Raw genomic sequence first — 20,473 nt, 5'->3', positions numbered from 1 at the left:
GAACCTGTCCAGGCTTACCACAGCGCGTCCCGGCCCAGCACGGCCCGGCCCGGCCCAGCACGCCCCGGCCCGGCCCACCACGGCCCGTCCCGGCCCACCACGGCAGATCTCAACCCACCACAGCCTGTCCAAGCCCACCACAGCCCTCCACAGCTCTCCACAGCCCGTCCCAGCCCACCACAGCCCACCACAGCCCACCACAGCCTGTCCCAGCCCGTCCTAGCCCATCCCAGCCCGTCCCAGCCCACCACAGCCCGTCCCAACCCACCATAGCCCGTCCCAGCCCATCACAGCCCGTCCCAGCCCGCCACAGCCCGTCCCAGCCCACCACAGCCTGTCCCAGCCCACCACAGCCCACCACAGCCCACCACAGCCCGTCCCAGCCCATCCCAGCCCGTCCCAGCCCGTCCCAGCCCGTCCCATCACACCACAGCCCGTCCCAGCCCACCAGAGCCCACCACAGCACACCACAGGCCACCACAGCCCGTCCCAGCCCACCACAAGCCGTCCTAGCCCACCACAGACCTCCAGAGCCCGTCTCAGCTCACCACAGCCTATCCCAGCCCACCACGGCCCACCACAGCACACCATGGCCCACCGCAGCCTATCCCAACCTGTCCCAGCCCACCACGGCCCGTCCCAGCCCACCACGGCCCGTCCCAGCCCACCACGGCCTGTCCCAGCCCGTCCCAGCCCACGACAGCTCGTCCCAGCCCACGACAGCCCGTCCCAGCCCACCAGAGCCCACCAGAGCCCACCACAGCTCGTCCCAGCCCACCACAGCCCACAAGAGCTTGTCACAGCCCACCACGGCTCACCACGGCCCACTACGGCCCACCACGGCCAACGACGGCCCGCCACAGCCCGCCACAGACTGTCCCGGCCCACCAGAGCCCGCCCCGAGCCACCACGGCCCGTCCCAGCCCACCACGGCTGACCACAGCCTGTCCCAGCCCACTACAGCCGGTGCCAGCCCACCACAGCCCACCACAGCCCGTCCCAGCCCACCACAGCCCGTCCAAGCCCACCACAGCCCGTCCCAGCCCACCACAGCCCGTCCCAGCCCACCACAGCCCACCACAGCCCACCACAGCCAGTCCCAGCCCACCACAGCCCGTCCCAGCCCACCACAGCCCGTCCCAGCCCACCAACCCCCACCACAGCACACCACAGGCCACCACAGCCCACCACAGCCCACCACAAGCCGTCCTAGCCAACCACAGACCTCCAGAGCCCGTCTCAGCTCACTACAGCCTATCCCAGCCCACCACGGCCCACCACAGCACACCACGGCCCACCGCAGCCTATCCCAAGCCGTCCCAGCCCACCACGGCCCGTCCCAGCCCACCACGGCCCGTCCCAGCCCGTCCCAGCCCACGACAGCCCATCCCAGCCCACGACAGCCCGTCCCAGCCCACCAGAGCCCACCAGAGCCCACCACAGCTTGTCCCAGCCCACCACAGCCCACAAGAGCTTGTCACAGCCCACCACAGACCACCACAGCTCACCACGGCCCACCACGGCCAACGACGGCCCGCCACAGCCCGCCACAGACTGTCCCGGCCCACCAGAGCCCGCCCCGAGCCACCATGGCCCGTCCCAGCCCACCACGGCTGACCACAGCCTGTCCCAGCCCACTACAGCCGGTGCCAGCCCACCACAGCCCACCACAGTCCGTCCCAGCCCACCACAGCCCGTCCCAGCACATCACAGCCTGTCCCAGCCCACCACAGCTCGTCCCAGCCCACCACAGCCCGTGCCAGCCCACCACGGCTGACCACAGCTCGTGCCAGGCCACCACGGCCCACCACAGCCCACCACAGTTCACCACGGCCCTTCCCAGCACACCACGGACCACCGCAGCCCACCACGGCCCGTCCCAGTTCACCACGGCCTGTCCCAGCCCACCACAGCTTGTCCCAGCACATCACAGCCCGTCCCAGTCAGCCACAGCCCACCGCAGCCAGTCCCAGCCCACCACAGCCCACCGCAGCCGGTCCCAGCCCACCAAACCCCACCGCAGCCCGTCCCAGCCCACCACAGCCCGTCCCACCACACCAGAGTCCGTCCCAGCCCACCACGGCCCGTCACAGCTTACCACGGCCCACCACGGCTTGCCACGGCCCATCGCAGCCCACCACAGCCTGTCCCAGCCAACCACGGCCCACCACAGCCCGCCACGGCCCGTCCCAGCCCGCCACGGACCGTCCCAGCCCGTCCCAGCTCACCACGGCCCGTCCCAGCCCGTCCCAGCCCACCACAGCCCGTCCCAACCCACCACAGCCCGCCCCAGCCCTCCACAGCCCGTCCCAGCCCGTCGCAGCCCACCACAGCCCGTCGCAGCCCACCACAGCCCGTCCCAGACCACCACAGCCTCTCACAGCACACCACAGCCCGTAACAGCCCACCAAAGCAAGTACCAGCCCGTCCCAGCCCACCACAGCCCGTCCCAGCCCACCACAGACCGTCCCAGCCCACCACAGCCCGTCCCAGCCCACCACAGGCCACCGCAGGCCATCCCAGCTCAAAACAGACGGTCCCAGCCAACCACAGCCCGTCGAGCCCACCACGGCCCGTCCCAGCCCACCACGGCCCATCACAGCCCACCACAGTTCACCACAGCCCGTCCTAGCCCAGCACGGCCCGTCCCAGCCCACCACGGACCACCACGGCCCATCTCAGCCCACCACAGCCTGTCCAAGCCCAGCACAGCCCTCCACAACCCTCCACAGCCCGTCCCAACCCTCCACAGCTCATCCCAGCCTACCACAGCCCGTCGCAGCCCAACACAGCCTATCCCAGCCCACCGCAGCCCGTCCCAGCCCACCGCAGCCCGTCCTAGCCCACCGAAACCCGTCCCAGCCCACCGCAACCCGTCCCAGCCCACCACAGCCCACCACAGGTCACCACAGCCCACCACCGGTCACCACAGCCCACCACCGGTCACCACAGCCCACCACAGGTCACCACAGTCTGTTTCAGCCCACCACGGCAAACCACGGCCCGTCCCAGCCCACCACGGCCCGCCATGGCCCACCACAGCTCGTCCCAGATAAACACGGCGCACCACAGCCCACCACGGCCCGTCCCGGCCCACCACAGCCCTTCCCAGCACACCACAGCCCACCACAGCCCATCACAGCCCACCACAGCCCGTCCCAGCTTACCACAGCCCACCACAGACCGTCCCAGCCCACCACAGACCGTCCCAGCCCACCACAGCCCGTCCCAGCCCACCAGTGCCCGTCCCAGCCCGTCCCAGCCCGTCCCAACCCACCACAGCCCGTCCCAGCCCACCACAGCCCACCACAGCCCACCACAAGCCATCGCAGGACATCCCAGCCCAAAACAGACGGTCCCAGCCAACCACAGCCCGTCGAGCCCACCACAGCCCGTCCCAGCCCTCCACAGCCCGTCCCAGCCCTCCACAGCCCACCACAGCCCGTCCTAGGTCACCACAGCCCGTCCCAGCATACCACAGCCCACCACGGCTCACCACGGCCCACTACGGCCCACCACGGCCAACGACGGCCCGCCACAGCCCGCCACAGACTGTCCCGGCCCACCAAAGCCCATCCCAGCCTGCCACAGCCCGACCCAGGACACCACAGCTTGTCACAGCCCACCACAGCCCGTCCCGGTCCACCACAGCCCGTCCCTGACCACAACAGCCCGTCCCAGCCCACCACAACCCACCACAGACCGTCCCAACCCACCACAGCCGGCCTAAGCTCACCATAACCCACCACAGCCCACCACAGCCCGTCCCGGCCAACCACAACTCGTCCCAGCCCACCACAGCCCGTCCCGGCCCACCACAGCCCGTCCCGGCCCACAACAGCCCGTCACAGCCCACCACAGCCTGGCACAGCCCGTCCCAGCCCATCCTAGCCCGGCATAGCCCGTCCCAGCTCGGCACAGCCCACCACAGCCCGGCAAGGCCCACCACAGACCGTCCCAGCCTGTCCCAGCCCTTCCCAGCCCGTCCTAGCCCACCACAGCCCAGCACAGCCCACCACAGCCCACCAGAGCCCGTCCCGGCCCACCAGAGCCCGCCCCGAGCCACCACGGCCCGTCCCAGCCCACCACGGCTGACCACAGCCTGTCCCAGCCCACTACAGCCGGTGCCAGCCCACCACAGCCCACCAGAGCCCGTCCCAGCCCACCACGGCCCACCACAGCCCATCCCAGCACATCACAGCCTGTCCCAGCCCACCACAGCTCGTCCCAGCCCACCACAGCCCGTGCCAGCCCACCACGGCTGACCACAGCCCGTGCCAGGCCACCACGGCCCACCACAGCCCACCACAGTTCACCGCGGCCCTTCCCAGCCCACCACGGACCACCGCAGCCCACCACGGCCCGTCCCAGTTCACCACGGCCTGTCCCAGCCCACCACAGCCCATCCCAGACCACCACAGCCCGTCCCAGCCCACCACAGCTTGTCCCAGCACATCACAGCCCGTCCCAGCCAGCCACAGCCCACCGCAGCCAGTCCCAGCCCACCACAGCCCACTGCAGCCGGTCCCAGACAACCACACCCCACCGCAGCCCGTCCCAGCCCACCACAGCCCGTCCCACCACACCAGAGTCCGTCACAGCTTACCACGGCCCACCACGGCTTGCCACGGCCCATCCCAGCCCACCACAGCCCTTCCCAGCCAACCACGGCCCACCACAGCCCGTCACGGCCCGTCCCAGACCATCATAGCCCACCACAGCCCGTCCCAGCCCACCACAGCCCGTCCCAGCCAACCACAGCTCGTCCCAGCCCGTCTCAGCTCACCACAGCCCGTCCCACCCCACCACAACCCACCAGAGGTCGTCCCGGTTCACCACAGCCCGTCCCAGCCCACCACAGCGCGTCCCCACCCAACACAGCCCGTCTCAGCCCCTCCCAGCCCGTCTCAGCCCACCACAGCCTGTCCCAGCCTGTCCTAGCTCGTCCAAGCCTGTCCCAGACCCCCAGAGCCCGTCGCAACCCACCAAAGCCCGTCACAGCCCGTCCCAGCTCTCCACAACCCACCACAGCCCTTCCCAGCCCGTCCCAGCCCACCACAGCCCGTCCCAGCCCACCACGGCCCACGAAAGCCCACCACAGCCTACCACGGCCCACTACAGCCCGTCCCAGCCCACCACAAGCCGTCCCAGCCCACCACAGCCCTCCAGCGCCCGTCTCAGCTCACCACAGCCTATCCCAGCCCACCACGGCCCACCACAGCACACCACGGCACACCGCAGCCTATCCCAAGCCGTCCCAGCCCACCACGGCCCGTCCAGGCCCACCACGGCCCGTCCCAGCCCACCACGGCCCGTCCCAGCCCGTCCCAGCCCACGACAGCCCGTCCCAGCCCACGACAGCCCGTCCCAGCCCACCAGAGCCAACCAGAGTCCACCACAGCTCGTCCCAGCCCACCACAGCCCACAAGAGCTTGTCACAGACCACCACAGCCCGTCCCAGCCCACCACAGCCCACTACGGCCCACCACGGCCCGTCCCAGCCCACCACAGCCCGTCCCAGCCTCCACAGCCCGTCCCAGCCCACCACAGCCTGTCCCAGCTCGTCCCAGACCACCACAGCCTCTCACAGCACACTACAGCCCGTAACAGCCCACCACAGCAAGTACCAGCCCGTCCCAGCCCACCACGGCCCGTCTCAGCCCACCACGGCCCGTCTCAGCCCACCACGGCCCGTCTCAGCTCACCACAACCCGTCCCAGACGACCACAGCCCGTCCCAGCCCACCACAGCCCACCACAGCCCACCACAGTTCACCACAGCCCGTCCTAGCCCAGCACGGCCCGTCCCAGCCCACCACGGACCACCACGGCCCATCTCAGCCCACCACAGCCTGTCCAAGCCCAGCACAGCCCTCCACAACCCTCCACAGCCCGTCCCAACCCTCCACAGCTCATCCCAGCCTACCACAGCCCGTCGCAGCCCAACACAGCTTATCCCAGCCCACCACAGCCCGTCCCAGCCCACCACAACCCACCACAGCCCTTCCCAGCCCATCCCAGCCCACCACAGCCCGTCCCAGCCCACCACGGCCGCCGCAGACCATCAGAGCCCGTCCCAGCCCACCACAATCCCGTCCCAGCCCACTATAGCCCGTCCCAGCCCACCACAACCCGTTCTAGCTCACCACAACCCACCACAGCGCACCATAGCCCACCACAACCCACCACAGCACACCAGAGTCTGTCCCGGCCCACCAGAGCCTGTCCCAGCCCACCACAGCCCGTCCCAGCCCACCACAGCCCGCCACGGCCCGTCCCAGCCCACCACAGCCCATTCCAGACCACCAGAGCCCTTCCCAGTTCACCACAGCATGTCCCAGCACACCACAGCCCACCACAGCCCATCCAATTTCACCACAGCCCGTCTCAGCTCACCACAACCCACCACAGCCCGTCCCAGCACACCACAGCCCACCACAGCCCGTCGCAGCCCACCACAGCCCGTCTCAGTCCACCAGAGCCCGTCCCAGCTTACCACAGCCCACCACAGCCTGTCCCAGCCAGTCCGATCCCACCACAGCCCGTCCCAGCCCACCAGAGCTCGTCCCAGCCCACCACAACCCACCACAGCCTTTCCCAGCCCACCACAGCCGGACCCAGCCCGTCCCAGCCTACCACGGCCGCCGCAGACCACCAGAGCCCATCCCAGGCCACCACAGCCCGTCCCAGCACACCACAGCCCACCACAGCCCGTCTCAGCTCACCACAACCCACCACAGCCCACCACAGTGCACCAGAGCCTGTCCCAGCCCACCAGAGCCCGTCCCAGCCTACCACAGCCCGTCCCGGCCCACCAGATCCCATCCTAGTTGTGCCAGCTCACCACAACCCACCATAGCCCGTCTCAGCCCACCACAACCCGTCCTAGCCCACCACAGCCCGTCCCAGCTTACCAAAGCTCACCACAGCCCATCGCAGCCCACCACAACCCGTCCTAGCCCACCACAGCCCGTCCCCGCCCACCACAGCCCGTCCAAGGCCATCCCAGCCCACCACAGCCCGTCCCAGCCCACCACAACCCGTCCCAGCCTGTCCCAGCTTGTCCCAGCCCGTCCCAGACCACCAGAGCCCGTCCCAGCCAACCACAGGCCGTCACAGCCCATCCCAGCCCTCCACAAACCACCACAGCTCGTCCCAGCCCACCATAGCCCGTCTCAGCCCACCACAACCCGTCCTAGCCCAGCACAGCCCGTCCCAGCTTACCAAAGCTCACCGCAGCCCGTCGCAGCCCACCACAACCCGTCCCAGCCCACCACAGCCCGTCCCCGCCCACCACAGCCCGTCCACGGCCATCCCAGCCCACCACAGCCCGTCCCAGCCCACCACAACCCGTCCCAGCCCGTCCCAGCTCGTCCCAGCCCGTCCCAGACCACGAGAGCCCGTCGCAGCCCACCGCAGCCCACCACAGCCCGTCCCAGCCCAACCCATTCCACCACGGCCCGTCCCAGCCCACCACGGCCCGTCCCAGCCCACCGCAGCCCACCACAGCCCGTCCCAGCCCAACCCATTCCACCACGGCCCGTCCCAGCCCACCACGGCCCGTCCCAGCCCACCGCGGCCCGTCCCAGCCAACCGCGGCCCGTCCCAGGCCACCACGGCCCACCACAGCCTGTCCCAGGCCACCACAGCCCGTCCCTACTCACCGCAGCCCACCACAGCCCGTCCCAGCCCACCACGACCCGTCCCAGCTTACCACGGCCCGTCCCAGCCCACCACGGCCCGTCCCAGGTCACCACAGCCCGTCCCAGCCCACCACGGCCGCCGCAGACCATCACAGCCCGTCCCAGCCAACGACAATCCCGTCCCAGCCCCCTATTGCCCGTCCCAGCCAAACCACAACCCGTTCTAGCTCACCACAACCCACCACAGCGCACCATAGCCCACCACAGCCCACCACAGCGCACCAGAGTCTGTCCCGGCCCACCAGAGCCTGTCCCAGCCCACCACAGCCCGTCCCAGCCCACCGCAGCCCATTCCAGACCACCAGAGCCCTTCCCAGTTCACCACAGCATGTCCCAGCACACCACAGCCCACCACAGCCCACCACAGCCCGTCCAATTTCACCACAGCCCGTCTCAGCTCACCACAAGCCACCACAGCCCGTCCCAGCCCACCACAGCCCACCACAGCCCGTCGCAGCCCACCACAGCCTGTCTCAGCCCACCAGAGCCCGTCCCAGCTTACCACAGCCCACCACAGCCTGTCCCAGCCAGTCCGATCCCACCACAGCCCGTCCCAGCCCACCACAACCCACCACAGCCCGTCCCAGCCCACCACAGCCGGACCCAGCCCGTCCCAGCCTACCACGGCCGCCGCAGACTACCAGAGCCCATCACAGGCCACCACAGCCCGTCCCAGCACACCACAGCCCGTCTCAGCTCACCACAACCCACAACAGCACACCACAGCCCACCACAGTGCACCAGAGCCCGTCCCGGCCCAACAGAGCCCATCCCAGCCTACCACAGCCCGTCCCGGCCCACCAGATCCCGTCCCAGCCTGTCCCAGCTCACCACAACCCACCACAGCCCGTCCCAGCCCACCATAGCCCATCGCAGCCCACCACAACCCGTCCTAGCCCACCACAGCCCGTCCGCGCCCACCACAGCCCGTCCCAGCGCACCGCAGCCCACCACAGCCCGTCACAGCCCCCCACAGCCCATCCCATTCCACCACGGCCCGTCCCAGCCCACCACGGCCCAGCCCAGCCCACCGCGGCCCGTCCCAGCCAACCGCGGCCCGTCCCAGCCAACCGCGGCCCACCACAGCCTGTCCCAGCCCACCACAGCCCGTCCCTACTCACCGCAGCCCACCACAGCCCGTCCCAGTTCACCACAGCTTGTTCCAGCCCACCAGACCCCGTCTCCGCCCACCAGAGCCCGTCCCTGGTCACCACGGCCCGTCCCAGGCCGTCCCAGCCCACGACAGCCCGTCCCAGCCCACGAAAGCCCGTCCCAACTTACCACATCCCGTCCCAGCTTACCACAGCCCATCACAGCCCACCACGGTCCACCACAGCCCGCCACAGCCCGTCCCAGCCCACCACGGCCCATAACAACCCACCACGGCCCGTCCCAGCCCACCACAGCCCGTCCCAGCCCACCACGGCCCGTCCCAGCTCACCACGACCCGTCCCAGCCCGTCCCAGCCCATCCCAGCCCACCGCAGCACGTCCTAGCCCTCAGCAGCTTGTCCCAGCCCACCGCAGCCCGTCCCAGCCCACCGCAGCTCGTCCCAGCCCACCGCAGCCCGTCCCAGCCGTCCCAGCAAATCCCAGCCCACCATAGCCCGTCTCAGCTCACCACAGCGTGTCCCAGTCCACCACACCCGCCACAGCCCGTCCCAGCCCATTCCAGCCCACCACAGCCCACCGCAGCCCGTCCCAGCCCACCACAGCCCGTCCCAGCCCATCCCAGCCCGTCCCAACCCACCACAGCCCGTCCCAGCCCACCACAAGCCGTCCCAGCCCACCACAAGCCGTCCCAGCCCACCACAGCCCTCCAGAGCCCGTCTCAGCTCACCACAGCCTATCCCAGCCCACCATGGCCCACCACAGCACACCACGGCCCACCGCAGCCTATCCCAACCCGTCCCAGCCCACCACGGCCCGTCTCAGCCCACCACGGCCCGTCCCAGCCCGTCCCAGCCCACGACAGCCCATCCCAGCCCACGACAGCCCGTCCCAGCCCACCAGAGCCCACCAGAGCCCACCACAGCTCGTCCCAGCCCACCACAGCCCACAAGAGCTTGTCACAGACCACCACAGCCCGTCCCAGCCCACCACAGCCCACTACGGCCCACCACAGCCCGTCCCAGCCCACCACAGCCCGTCCCAGCCCACCACAGCCCGTCCCAGCCCACCACAGCCCGTCCCAGCTCGTCCCAGATCACCACAGCCTCTCACAGCCCGTCACAGCCCATCACAGACCGTCACAGCCCGTCACGGCCCACCACAGCCCGTCCAAGCCCATCACAGCCTGTCCCAGCCCACCACAGCCCGTCCCAGCCCACCACAGCCCACCACAGCACACCACAGCCCACCACATCCCGTCCCAGCTCACCACAGCCCACCACAGCCCGTCCCAGCTCACCACAGCCCGTCACAGCCCGTGCCAGCCCGTCCCAGCCCACCACAGCCTGTCCCAGCCCATCACAGCCTGTCCCAGCTCGTCCCATTCCACCACACCGAGTCCCAGACCACCACAGCCCGTCCCAGCACGTCCCAGCCCGTCCCATCCCGTCCCAGCTCGTCCCAGCCCGTCCCAGACCACCAGAGCCCGTCACAGCCCATCCCAGCTCTCCACAACCCACCACAGCTCGTCCCAGCCCACCATAGCCCGTCTCAGCCCACCACAACCCGTCCTAGCCCACCACAGCCCGTCCCAGCTTACCAAAGCTCACCGCAGCCCGTCGCAGCCCACCACAACCCGTCCCAGCCCACCACAGCCTGTCCCCATCCACCACAGCCCGTCCAAGGCCATCCCAGCCCACCACAGCCCATCCCAGCCCACCACAACCCGTCCCAGCCCGTCCCAGCTCGTCCCAGACCACCAGAGCCCGTCGCAGCCCACCACAGGCCATCACAGCCCATCCCAGCTCTCCACAACCCACCACAGCTCGTCCCAGCACACCACAGACCGTCCCAGCCCGTCCCCGCCCACCACAGCCCATGTCAGCCCACCGCAGCCCACCACAACCCATCCCAGCCCATCCCATTCCACCAAGGCCCGTCCCAGCCCACCACAGCCCGTCCCAGCCCACCACAGACCACCACAGTTCATCCCAGCCCACCACAGTTCGTCCCAGCCCGCCACAGCCCGTCCCGGCCCACCACGGCCCGTCCCAGCTCACCATAGCCCGTCCCAGCCCACCACGGGCTGTCCCAGCCCACCACGGCCCGTCCCAGCTCACCACGGCCCGTCCCAGCCCGTCCCAGCCCTCGACAACCCGTCCCAGCCCATCCCAGCCCGTCCCAGCACACCACAGCCCACAACAGCCCACCAAAGCCCACCACAGCCCGTCACAGCCCACCACAGCCTGTCACAGGCCACCACAGCCCACCACAGTCCACCACAGCCCGTCCCAGCTCACCACAGCCCACCACAGCCCACCACAGCCTGTCCCAGCCTTCCACAGCCCACCACAGCCCGTCCCCGCCCACCACAGCCCGTCCCAGCCCACCACAGCCAGTCCCAGCTCGTCCCAGCCAACCACAGCCCGTCCCATCCCACCACAGCCCGTACCAGCCCACCACGACCCGTCTCCGCTCACCACAGCCCGTACCAGCCTGTCTCAGCCTACAACAGACCGTCCCCGCCCACCGCAGCCCGTCCCCGCCCACCGCAGACTGTCCCAGCCCACCACGGCGCATCACAGCCCATCTCAGCTCACCACAACCTGTCCCAGACCACCACAGCCCACCACAGCCGGTTACAGCTTATCACAGCCCGTCCCAGCCCACCACATGAAGTACCAACCCACCACAGCCCGTCCCCGCCCACCGCAGCCCGTCCCCGCCCACCGCAGCCCGTCCCCGCCCACCGCAGCCCGTCCCGGCTCACCGCAGCTCGTCCCGGCCCAACACGGCCCACCACAGCCCACTACGGCCCACCACAGCCTGTCCCAGCCCACCACGGCCCGTCCCAGCCCGTCCCAGCCCACCGCAGACCGTCCCCGCCCACCGCAGCCCGTCCCCGCCCACCGCAGCCCGTCCCCCCCCACCGTAGCCCGTCCCCGCCCACCGCAGCCCGTCCCAGCCCACGGCAGACCGTCCCAGCCCACCGCAGACCGTCCCAGCCCACCACAGCCCGTCCTGGCTCACCACGGCCCGTCCCAGCCCACCACGGCCCGTCCCGGCCCACCTGTGTTAGGAACAGTATCACACCTTCTTGATTTTGGCACCTCCTTTCGCTATGATGTTCTTGTGGAACTGTTTGCAGATGGGGACAGAAATAGAAAAGCTGTTTTCAACCTAAGGGAGAAAGGAAGGGAGACATGAAGTTTACACTGTCGTGGCAAGGGAGGCCCGACTTCAGGAGCTCTGATAAACGAGCTTTTGAAAACAGGCTTAGACCCAAGGAAGTTCTCTATACGAGGGACTTTTGTAAAACTAAACAAAGGCAAGGACGTTCCCCTATAGCCTTCCCATAACAGGTACTACCCCCTGCCTCCATTCAGCCAAAACAGCGCCGACAGCTCCCTCCTCTTGAGGTGTTTTAGCTCTACCCAAGCCAGTAGAGCTCTGCTTTGCCCCAGGGTTATCCAGACACGTAGGAGGGAAGAGCAGGCAGACCTCCTTACCAGGTCTGCCACCATCTTTTCCATCGCAGCCCACCACAGCCCGTCTCAGCTCACCACAGCCCTTCCCAGCCCACCACACCCACCACAGCCCGACCCAGCCCCCCACAGCCCGTCCCAACCCACCACGGCCCACCACAGCCCGTCCCAGCCCACCACAATTCGTCCCAGTGCACCACAGCGCGTCCCAGCCCACCACAGCCCGTCCCGGCACACCACAGCCCATCCCGTCCAACCACAGCCCGTCCCGTCCCACCACAGCCCGTCCCGTCCCACCACAGCCCGTCCCGTCCCATCACAGCCCGTCCCGTCCCGTCCCACCACAGCCCGTGCCGTCCCATCCCAGAACAGCCCGTCCCGTCCCAGCCCACCACAACCCGTCCCGTCCCTTCCCAGCACAGCCCGTCCCAGCCTGTCCCGTCCCGTCCCAGCCCGTCCCGTCCCAGCCCACCACAGCCCGTCCCAGCCCACCACGGCCCACCACGGCCCATCCCAACCCTCCACAGCCCGTCCCAGCACACCACAGCCCGCCTCAACCCGCCCCAGCCCACCAAAGTTCACCACAGCCCGTCCCAGCCCACCACAGCACACCACAGCCCGTCCAAGCCCGTCCCCGCCCACCACAGCCCGACTCAAGCTCACCAGAACCCACCACAGCCCACCACAGCCCAACACGGCCCGTCCCAGCCCACCACTGCCCACCACAGCCCACCACAGTTCACCACGGCCCATCCCAGCCCACCACAGCCCGTCCCAGCCCACCACAGTCTGTCCCAGCCCGTCCCAGCCCACCACAGCCCGTCCCAGCCCACCCCCGCCCATTACAGCCCATCCCAGCCCGTCCCAGACCACCACAGCCCGTCCCAGCCCACCGCGACCCGTCCCAGACCACCACAGCCCGTCTTAGCCCGACCCAGCCCCCCACAGCCCGTCCCAACCCACCACAGTTCACCATGGCCCGTCCCAGCCCACAACGGCCCACCACGGCTCACCACAGCCCGTCCCAGCCCACCACAATTCGTCCCAGTGCACCACAGCGCGTCCCAGCCCAACACAGCCCGTCCCGGCACACCACAGCCCATCCCGTCCCACCACAGCCCGTCCCGTCCCACCACAGCCCGTCTCAGCACACCACAGCCCACCACAGCCCGTCCCAGTCCACCACACACCGTCCCAGCCCACCACAGGCCACTACAGCACACCACAGGCTACCGTAGACCACCACAGCCCGTCCCAGCCCACCACAGCCCGTCCCAGCCCACCACAGCCCGTCCCAGCCTGCCACAGCCCGTCCCAGCCCGCCACAGCACAATACAGCCCACCACAGCCCAATACAGCCCACCACAGCCCGTCTCAGCTCACCACAACCCACCACAGCCCGTCCCAGCCCACCACAGCCCGTCCCAGCCCACCACAGCCCGTCCCAGCACACCACAGCCTACAACAGCACGTCCCGGCCCACCAAAGCCCGTCCCAGCCCACTACGGTCCACCACGGCCCGTCCAGGCCCATCACCGCCCGTCCCGGCCCACCATGATCCGTCCCGGCCCACCGCGGCCCACCTCAGCCCACCACTGCCCGTCCCAGCCCACCACTGCCCGTCCCAGCCCACCACAGCCCGTCCCAGCCCGTCTCAGCTCGTCCCAGCCCACCACAGGCCTTCCCAGCCCCTCCCAGACCCCCAGAGCCGGCCCAGCCCGTTTCAGCCCGTCCCAGACCGTCTCAGCTCACCACACCCCACCACAGCCCATCCCAGCCCACCACGGCCTGTTCCAGCCCACCAAAGCCCGTCCAAGTCCACCAGAGCCCGTCCCAACCTACCACAGCTTGTCCCGGCCCACCATAGCCCATCCCGTCCCACCACAGCCCGTCCCGGCCCACCACAGCCTGTCTCAGCACACCACAGCCCGTCCCAGCCCACCACAGCCCGTCCCGTCCAACCACAGCCCGTCCCAGCCCACCACAGCCTGTCCCGTCCCACCACAGCCCACCACAGCCCGTCCCAGCCCACGACAGCCTATCCCAGCACACCACAGCCTACCACAGCACGTCCCGGCCCACCAGAGCCAGTCCCAGCCCACCACAGCCCATCCCAGCCAACCACAGGCCGTCCCAGCCCACCACAGCCCGTCCCAGCCCTTCCCAGCACACCACAGCACGTCCCAGCCCACCACAGCGCATCCCAGCCCACCACAGCACATCCCAGCCCACCACAGCCCGTTTCAGCCCACCACAGCCCACCACAGCTTGTCCCAGCCCACCAGAGCCCGTCCAAGCCCACCACAGCCCGTCCCAGCCCACCAGAGCCCACCACAGCTTGTCCCAGCCCACCACAGTCCGTCCCAGCCCACCACAGCCCGTCCCAGGACACCACAGTCCGTCCCAGCCCACCACAGCCTGTCCCAGCCCACCACAGCCCACCACAGCCCGTCCCAGCCCACCACAGCTCGTCCCAGCCCACCACAGCCCACCAAAGCCTGTTCCCGCTCACCACACCCCGTCCCCGCCCACCACAGCCCATCCCCGCCCACCACAGCCCATCCCCGCCCACCACAGCCCGTCCTCGCCCACCACAACTTGTCCCCACCCACTACGGCCCTTCCCGGCCCACCACGGCCCGTCCCAGCCAACCAAGACCGGTCCCGGCCCACCACGGCACGTCCCAACCCACCACGGCCCAGCCCAGCCCACCACAACCCACCACAGCCCATTACAGCTTACCACAGCCCGTCCCAACCCACCACAGCCTGTTCCAGCCCACCACAGACCGTGCAAGCCCACCACAGCAGATCCAAGCCCGTCCCAGCCCACCACAACCCGTCACTGCCCACCACAGCCCGTCCAAGGCGTCCCAGCCCGTCCCAGCCCATCTCAGCCCGTCCCAGCCAACCAGAACTCGTCCCAGCCCACCACAGCTCGTCCCAGCCCACCACAGCCCGTCCCAGCCCACCAAAGCCCGTTCCAGCCCACCACAGCCCACCAAAGCCCATCCCCGCCCACCAAAGCCCGTCCCTGCCCACCACAACCCGTCACCGCCCACCACAACCCGTCCAAGGCGTCCCAGCCCGTCCAAGCCCATGTCAGCCCGTCCCAGCCCACCACAACTCGTCCCAGCCTGTCCCAGCCCACCACAGCCCGTCCCAGCCTGTCCCAGCCCACCACAGCCCGTCCCAGCCTGTCCCAGCCCACCACAGCCCGTCCCAGTCCATTGCGGCCCACCACATCCCGTCCCAGCCTGTCCCATCCCACCATAGACCACCACAGCTCGTCCCAGCCCACCACAGCCCACCACAGCCCGTCCCGGCCCACCACAGCCCGTCTCAGCCCGATCCAGCTCACCACAGCCCGTCCCAGCTCACCACATCCCGTCATAGCCCCCCACAGCCCATCCCAGCCCACCACAGCTCACCACCGTTCACCACGGCCGGTCCCAGCCCACAACAGCCCACCGCGGCCCACCACAGCTCGTCCCAGCCCACCACGGCCCGTCCCAGCCCACCATGGCCCGTCCCAGTTCGAGCCAGCCAATACCAGCCCACCACAGCCCGTGCCAGCCTGTCCCAGCACACCACAGCCCTTCCCAGCCCACCACAGCCAGTCCCAGCACACCACAGCCCACCACAGCCCGTCCTATCCCACCAGAGCCCACCACAGCTTGTCCCAGACCACCACAGCCCGTCCCAGCCCACCACAGCTCACCACAGCCCGTCCCAGCCCAGCACAGCCTGTCCCAGCCCAGCACAGCCCACCACAGCCCACCACGGCCACCCACAGCCCACCACGGCTACCCACAGCCCACCACGGCCACCCACAGCCCCTTCCAGACCAACACAGCATGTCCCAGCCCTCCACAGCCCGCCACAGACCATCTCAGCCCACCACAGCCCGTCCCAGCCCACCACAGCCCGTCCCAGCCCACCACAGCCCGTCCCAGCCCACCACAGCCCATCCCAGCCCACCACAGCCCGTCCCAGCCCACCACAGCCCGTCCCAGCACACCTCAGCCTACAACAGCATGTCCCGGCCCACCAAAGCCCGTCCCAGCCCACTACGGTCCACCACGGCCCGTCCAGGCCCATCACCGCCCGTCCCGGCCCACCATGGTCCGTCCCGGCCCACCACAGCCCATCCCAGCACACCACAGCCCGTCCCACCACGGTCCAGCCCACCACAGCCCGTCCCAGCACACCACAGCCCGTCCCAGCCCGTCCCAGCACACCACAGCCCGTCCAAGCCCACCACAGCCCGTCCCAGCCCACCACAGCCCGTCCCAGCCCACCACAGCTCGTCCCAGCACACCACAGCCCGTCCCAGCCCACCAGAGCCCGTCCCAGCCCGTCCCGGCCCACCACAGCCCATCCCAGCCCGTCCCAACCAATCCCAGCTCATCCCAGCCCGTCCCAGCTAACCACAACCAGTCCCAGCCCACCACAGCCCTTTACAGCTTACCACAGCCCGTCCCAGCTCACCACAGCCCGTTCCAGCCCACCACAGCCCACCACAGCCCGTCCCCGCCCACCACGGCCCGTCCCAGCCCACCACGGCCCACCACAGCCCACCACAGTTCACCACGGGCCATCTCAGACCACCATGACCTGTCCCAGCCCACCACGGCCCACCACAGCCCATCCCTTCCCATAGCGGCTCAAAACGGCCCACCACGGCCCACCACAGCCCACCACAGTTCACCACGGGCCATCTCAGACCACCATGACCTGTCCCAGCCCACCACGGCCCACCACAGCCCATCCCTTCCCATACCGGCTCAAAACGGCCCACCACGGCCCACCACAGCCCACCACGGTTCACCACGGCCCGTCCCAGCCCACCACGCCCCACCACAGACCATCCCAGTCCACCACACACCGTCCCAGCATGTCCGAGCCTGTCCCAACCCACCACAGCCTGTTCCAGACCACCACAGCCCGTCCCAACCCACCACAGCCCGTCCCCGCCCACCATAGCCCGTGCCAGCCCACCACAGCCCGTCCCAGCCCACCACAGCCCGTCCCAGCTCGTTCCAGACCACCAGAACTCGTCTCAGCCCACCACAGCCCACCACAGCCCGTCTCAAGCTCAGCAAAACCCACCACAGCCCGTCCCAGCCCGTCCCAGCCCACCACAGCCCGTCTCAAGCTCACCAGAATCCACCACAGCCTGTCCCAGACCACCACGGCCCACCACAGCCCACCATGGCCCGTCCCAGCCCACCATGGCCCACCACAGCGAACCACGGCCCAGCAAAGCTCACCACAGCCCGTCCCAGCACACCACTGCCCGTCCCAGCCCAGCACTGCCCGTCCCGGCCCACCACTGCCCCTCCCGGCCGGTCCCGGCACACCAAGGCCCACCACGGCCCGTCGCGGCACACCACGGCCCGTCCCAGCCCACCACGGCCCGACCGAGCCCACCACAGCCCGACCGAGCCCACCACAGCCCGTCCCAGCTCACCACAGCCCGTCCCAGCCCACCACAGCCCACCAGAGCCCGTCTCAGCTCACAACAGCCTGTCCCAGCCCACCACAACCCACCACAGCCAAACACGGCCCACCACAGTCCGTCCCAGCACACCACAGCCCGTCCCAGCCCACCACAGGCCACTACAGCACACCACAGCCTACCGCAGACCGCCACTGCCTGTCCCAGCCCACCACAGCCCGTCCCAGCCCACCACAGCTTGTCCCAGCCCACCACAGCCCACCACGGCCCGTCCCGGCACTCCACGGCCCGTCCCAGCCCACCACAGTCCGTCCCGGCCCACCACAGCCCATCCGAGCCCGTCCCAACCAATCCCAGCTCATCCCAGCCCGTCCCAGCTAACCACAACCAGTCCCAGCCCACCACAGCCCGTTACAGCTTACCACAGCCCGTCCCAGCTCACCACAGCCCGTCCCAGCCCACCACAGCCCACCACAGCCCGTCCCCGCCCACCACAGCTCGTCCCAGCCCAACACAGCCAGTCTCCGCCCACCATAGCTCGTCCCAGCCAGCCCTAGCCCGTCCCAGCACACCACAGCCCGTCCCAGCACACCACAGCCCGTCCCCGTCCACCACAGCCCGTCCCCGCCCACCATCAGCCCGTCCCAGCACACCACAGCTCATCCCAGCCCGTCCCAGCCCGTCCCAGCCCAACACAGCCCGTCCCAGCCCACCACAGCCCATCCCAGCTTACCACAGCCCGTCCCAGCCCACCACAGCCCGTCCCAGCCCACCACAGCCCGTCCCAGCCCACCACAGCCCATCCCAGCACACCACAGCCCGTCCCACCACGGTCCAGCCCACCACAGCCCGTCCCAGCACACCACAGCCCGTCCCAGCCCGTCCCAGCACACCACAGCCCGTCCAAGCCCACCACAGCCCGTCCCAGCACACCACAGCCCGTCCCAGCCCACCACAGCCCACCACAGCCGGTCCCGGCCCACCAGAACCTGTCCAGGCTTACCACAGCGCGTCCTGGCCCAGCACGGCCCGTCCCGGCCCACCACGGCAGATCTCAACCCACCACAGCCTGTCCAAGCCCACCACAGGCCTCCACAGCGCACCACAGCCCGTCCCAGCACACCACAGCCCGTGCCAGCCCACCACAGCCCGTCCCAGCCCACCACAGCCCGTCCCAGCCCACCACAGCCCGTCCCAGCACACCACAGCCCGTGCCAGCCCATCCCAGCCCACCACAGCCCGTCCCAGCCCGTCCCAGCCTCTTCCAGACCACCAGAGCCCGTCCCAGCCCACCACAGCCCGTCTCAAGCTCACCAGAACCCACCACAGCCCACCACAGCCTGTCCCAGACCACCACGGCCCACTACAGCCGACCATGGCCCGTCCCAGCCCACCACGGCCCACCACAGCAAACCACGGCCCAGCAAAGTACACCACAGCCCACCACAGCCCACCACGGCCCGTCCCGGCCCACCACAGCCCGTCCCGGCCGGTCCCGGCACACCACGGCCCACCACGGCCCGTCCCAGCCCACCACGGCCCGACCGAGCCCACCACAGCCCGACCGAGCCCACCACAGCCCGTCCCAGCTCACCACAGCCCGTCCCAGCCCACCACAGCCCACCACAGCCCGTCCCAGCCCACCACATCCCACCACAGCCCGTCCAAGCACACCACAGCCCATCACAGCCCACCAGAGCCCGTCCCAGCCCGTCCCAGCCCACCACAGCCCGTCCCAGCCCGTCCCAGCCCACCACAGCCCGTCCCAGCTCGTCCCAGCCCACCACAACCCATCTCAAGCTCACAAGAACCCACCAAGCCCACCACAGCCTGTCCCAGACCACCACGGCCCACCACAGCCCACCACGGCCCGTCCCAGCCAACCACGGCCCACCACAGCCCACCACAGCCCACCACAGCCTGTCCCAGCCCACCACAGCCCGTCCCCGCCCACCACAGCCCATCCCAGCCCGTCCCAGCTCGTCCCCGAACACCACTGCCCGTCCCAGCACACCACAGCCCGTCCCAGCACACCACAGCCCACCACGCCCCGTCCCAACCCACCAGAGCCCGTCCCAGCCCACCACAGCCCACCAGAGCCCGTCTCAGCTCACAACAGCCTGTCCCAGCCCACCACAACCCACCACAGCCAAACACGGCCCACCACAGTCCGTCCCAGCACACCACAGCCCGTCCCAGCCCACCACAGGCCACTACAGCACACCACAGCCTACCGCAGACCGCCACTGCCTGTCCCAGCCCACCACAGCTTGTCCCAGCCCACCACAGCCCGCCACAGCCCGTCCCAGCCCACCACAGCCCACCACGGCCCGTCCCGGCACTCCACGGCCCGTCCCAGCCCACCACAGTCCGTCCCGGCCCACCACAGCCCATCCGAGCCCGTCCCAACCAATCCCAGCTCATCCCAGCCCGTCCCAGCTAACCACAACCAGTCCCAGCCCACCACAGCCCGTTACAGCTTACCACAGCCCGTCCCAGCTCACCACAGCCCGTCCCAGCCCACCACAGCCCACCACAGCCCGTCCCCGCCCACCACAGCTCGTCCCAGCCCAACACAGCCAGTCTCCGCCCACCATAGCTCGTCCCAGCCAGCCCTAGCCCGTCCCAACACACCACAGCCCGTCCCAGCACACCACAGCCCGTCCCCGTCCACCACAGCCCGTCCCCGCCCACCATCAGCGCGTCCCAGCACACCA

This window comes from Falco biarmicus, unplaced genomic scaffold, assembly GCF_023638135.1.
Source record: "Falco biarmicus isolate bFalBia1 unplaced genomic scaffold, bFalBia1.pri scaffold_29, whole genome shotgun sequence".
Classification (NCBI taxonomy): domain Eukaryota; kingdom Metazoa; phylum Chordata; class Aves; order Falconiformes; family Falconidae; genus Falco; species Falco biarmicus.
Note: the sequence above shows the minus strand (reverse complement) of the source record.